Below are 4,687 nucleotides of genomic sequence, written 5' to 3' on the forward strand. Positions count from 1 at the left end.
TTTTACATTTTATTGTGTCATGTAGCGTGGGCCGCTGGTCTTGGTCTTGACTTGGTCTTGGACCCCAAAAGTCTTGGTCTTGTCTTGGTCTCGATACACTCTGGTCTTGGTCTTGTCTTGGTCTCGGGTTAGGTGGTCTTGAACACAACACTGGTTGGCAGCCATTTTGTCCCCAACCTGTAGACTGAGGGAAATCCCAGGGGCCCCGGGGGCCCAGGCCACATGACCAGAGGCGAAGAACCCAGGACCAACCATGGCAACAGACAAACAGAACCGCCTCGAGTCTCAGCCCGATTTTACATGTGATGTTCCATCAGAATCTGTCCAGGGCAGCATTCATTCCTGCTGTGCAGAAAAATCTGGACAAAGTTTGTGGCCCCCCTTGACAGAGCGGGGGAGAGACGGAGAGATAAGCAGATGAATCATTGTTTTCAAACCTCCGTATCACGTCGGGCAGAAGCCGTTTGGTCTTTCCTGCCATAGGAGACCCTCAGAAACCACGCCTGGGACTCGTCCTGCTGCCAGGTGTTTCTCAGAGATCAGATCCTGTAAGCTGCACTCCGTCCTCACCTGACAACAGGAAAAATCAATCCAACCCCACTGACCTCTGTAGAAGCTGTAAGAATCGTCCAGTAGGTGTTGGCCTTCAAACAGCAGTCCAGCAGAAGATGGCATAATTCATATGTGTAGAAAGTGCAAATGTCCAAGTCAGCGCTGCTAAAACCAGCCGAGGCCTGAAGCCGAGGCCACGCGATCCCCCCTTCATCACCTCCTCTCACGGCCCTGAACCCGCAACACCCGGCCGCCACGGCGCCCGTCAGACCACAGGAAGCAGCACCGCTAGAGGAAAACACACAGTAAATGGGGTATGCCACCTTTTGCTCACATAATTATAAATTAAATTTCTTTTCTGTAGCTTGTGATGTAGATGAAGAGTTGCCTCTTTTGTTTTTTGTTTCTTTTTGTTGTTTCAGCCGGGCTCAGGGTCGCTGGAGCGGCTCAGATAAGGTCCACTGCCTCAGTCCCTGAGCTCCAAAGAATAAGAAAAAATAGAAATGCGTTAAGATGATTCACCATCAGATGTTTCAGAATTAACCGATTGTGGAATCAACTCCTCTCACCTACGGAAGCGCATTGCTATCACGCAGGAAAAAATTTTTTTCGATCGCTATCTCGTTATAACGAGATACGTAAGTCGTTAAAACGAGATAATTTTAGGTCCAGGAAGTGGCGGTATTATGCTAGGCTAGTACAGTGAGTAACATGAATTGGTCAGGTTTCCCTTCATGTTTGGTCTACAACATGTAGAGATACGGATGCTGCTTTGCACTGTGGTTAAAACCATTAATAGCATGCCTACTCTGACAAGATCCTAAACAGAACGGGACTGCACAGAAGGAGACGTCAGTCCGGTCCTCTGGCTGTGGCGGCGTTCCTGACTGGATCGAAGCTGAAGTTGGCTTCCGATTGTAGCTTCTGATTCGGGAAATGGCTAAAGGGAGATTATAACGGAGGCTCAGACGTATTTGCTGGACATTTTCTGTTCAGATTTTTTTTTAACAGTACACTTGCTGAACAACGGCAACGGCTGTTCGTAACCAAGCAACCGAAATCAACAGAAGGCTCGATAGTGGCAAAAGACAAAACTAGATCCTGTTAAGCATTCTTCAAAATAAAAGACTTCCTTTCTTATTAACATTTCTTGGTAAATTGCGGGTTTGAATATTGCAATACTTTCCTATGACAAAATAGACCTGCAGAAAGAAATTACTAATAAAATATCTTACATATGCATAGTTGTATGCTCTATATAGAGATTTTCCTTAGCTTTGATTGTATATTTCACAATTTTGTAATTTATCATTGTTTATTAAACTCTGAAAGCTGTTTAATATTCTGTCGTAAAATGCGGTTAGATGGGCCCTTTTTTTGTTTGTTTGAGCACCTGCCCCTTTAGTGGCCTCTGCACGGCCCTGCAGTCAGTAACACAATAAAACCACCGGGATAAAGTTTGTTTTGGTCTGTGGCCTGTAAAGATGGCGCCGAGCGACTGCACCTAAACGCCCCACAACGTCTGACGCAGTGACGTTGGTCCCAAAGCTCTACTGGCCAATAGCAGCTCTCCTCATTAACATAATGATGCACAAACAGGAGAGGAGAGGCAGTGACAAAAGAACAAGGGCTTCATCCATCCATCCATTTTCTGTACACCCTTGTCCCTTAGTGGGGTCGGGAAGAACGAGGGCTTGTATAAGGAAAAGAGGAAACAAAATATATACATTTCTTGACAAAAACTCGTGTAAGGACAAGGAAAAGCTAAATATATTTATACTTTTATTTCTTCTTATGTCAGTTTTGGTCCTCCATAGAAACCAACTTTGAGTATGTTTTGTTACTTTGAAACATTTAACCTGAAAAGTACTTTGAACTGTGAAATACTATTTCTATTGGGTGTTAAAATGGAATACTATGAAATGTAATGATGAATAATGGAGTGCTCCTGTGAGTTTCATATAAACTTATTTACTATAGTGATTATAAAGAGAAGACACGCATAGATTATATATATATATATATATATAGAATGATTTTTGATATTGATAAAACCCAGGGTCATAGGCGTAACTTCCTGAAGGACTGGTGTGGACGTGTCTCCACCAGCTCTGGCATGAAGGGGACGGTCCCCATCAATATTTCTTGCACTTGATTTTCTTTATGTGCCTTCATCTATTTGCAGACAGTAACTTGGGAGCAGCTTCATTCAAAGGATTAGCAGCCAGTTAATGCTTTTTAACAGTGGCGCACATTAGTCAGGTGGATGCGAAAACATAAATCAGCCCCCCCCCCGAGGGAAGGAACTTCAGGGTGAAGGACCGACGCTCAAACAGGATGACAAAATGAACAGCAGTTACTCAGACATCAGACTTGTTTGCCTTTACTGGTGATGAAAACTCGTCAGGAAAGGAAGAGGAGAGAGGAAGAGGAGAGAGGAAGACCGGCTCCGCCCCGTCCAGGATGACCGTCAAGGTAGCCAACAAAGTCTGCAGGTAGATTTTTGCATATCTGGTGCTCCGGTTTCCAGATCATAGTTTAACAAAGTAAATAAAAAGTTGGTCCACGTTGTGATGATCCGTGGACTGATGGACGCCGTCAGCTGGTCCAGGTGCTTGAATCCAATGGAAAGGTAATCGGCACAGCGATCATGGCTCAGAAACATGAGGTGTTGCAATGCAAACCTGAAAAATTAAAAACAAAAAACTAATAAGTGTTCATATTTAGCTACACAATGTAATCAAAACTAATAAACCCTCAGCTCTTTTTTGAGAGTTTGCTTGAAAATAAATTGACAATATCAGGAAATTAAATGTTTAAGTGAAATAGTTCTGGTATCACAAAGAAACTGCAAAAACTGTGTCAGAGGTGTAACAACACTGAAGTCACTGAGTAAGAGTGAACTAAAATACTACTTAGAAAATGCATGTTAAACCTGAATACTCTTTTGAAAGTGTGCAGCTGAAATTAATTTAAACTACTAGCAGGCAAAGCACAGTGTTCACCTGATATCTGTACCAACAGTAATACAAAAAATGATGCATATAAGACGCATTAGTTTATAAAAGTCCAAACAAACCTAAATTTACCATTTTAAAAACAAAAAGCAGTGGGAGGATGTAACTTCATAACCTCATTTTCTAAGCAGAATCTCAGAGGAAAACAAAGAGAAATTACGTTGGGTAAAGCAAGAACAGATTATAGCAGCCAAGTGGAAAAATTCACTCTAACGTGGATTATAATTATGAAACAGCAAAGGTAGATGTCATATTTTCGGGATTCGGGAAATACGTGATTTGTACCATTTGTTCTGTGGGTTTTCATGTGGATCGGTACCACTTAAACGGCAGTAAAGCGAAGGTTTTGGACCTTAATCTGACTACCTGTGTGGTTTGGATCCGGCTGAATCGTTGCTGCTCTCGGCTGTTCTTAAATTACTGCTCGGTATCGGAGGGGCTCGTCGCTCCGACTGCATGTTAAATGTATTTTATATAATTGTCATATAAACAAAAGCTAAGCAGCTGCCTAAAAATAATTTCATACTCTTATAACACAAACGCATCAACACACGTATTGCCTGACCTTGTGCCGAATCGCTGCCTCTGTCCTCAGCCTGTTCCCGTAGCAGTGGATTTCCTCCGGCATTATTTTCCTCCAACACATTATTCCACTGAACGAACCGTACAGCTCCCTTTAACCTCCGTCTCCCATTTCTGACTCTGGATCTTCAATATCCTCAAGTTTGAATTAGCAGGCAGCTACAAACCGGGTGTTAGCTGTAGTGGCTAAGTTTTGGCTACAGTCGCCTTGATATCAGCAGGAAAATGAAAAAACTAAGCACTGGATGGTACCGGCAAATTACTGGAGACCACGGCACACCACAAAACTCAGTTGTTGTACCAGCAGCTCACAGATATTTTAAGTTTTGTCTTGTTCGTGGTACAGATCTTGCAGCCTTGGCTAAAAACAATAGGAGCAAGCAGGACCCGGAACCAATCTATGTGGCATAAATTCAAACGGAAATACGTCACCACCTCTCGTGGCATATGCCATAGACATAATGGGCTCTTTGCACCTCAGCTTCCGCGTTCGGGGTAAAGCGGCTCGATTGTTTCCGATCCAATAAAAATATCAT

At 43.0% G+C, this 4,687-nt stretch overlaps 1 long non-coding RNA gene across 1 annotated transcript in view; it reads left to right on the top strand.

Moving 5' to 3' along the window:
- LOC106957516 (uncharacterized) overlaps positions 1 to 3,102 on the top strand; it is a 13,024-nt gene extending 9,922 nt beyond the window's left edge. Inside the window, exon 2 of the long non-coding RNA XR_001426961.1 lies at positions 2,738 to 3,102. This is a non-coding gene — a long non-coding RNA (uncharacterized LOC106957516). The remainder of the gene's footprint in view (positions 1 to 2,737) is intronic.
- Positions 3,103 to 4,687: the final 1,585 nt, after the last annotated feature.

This window comes from Poecilia latipinna, unplaced genomic scaffold (genome assembly GCF_001443285.1).
Source record: "Poecilia latipinna isolate Pla-1442-1.1 unplaced genomic scaffold, P_latipinna-1.0 Scaffold910, whole genome shotgun sequence".
Taxonomy (NCBI): domain Eukaryota; kingdom Metazoa; phylum Chordata; class Actinopteri; order Cyprinodontiformes; family Poeciliidae; genus Poecilia; species Poecilia latipinna.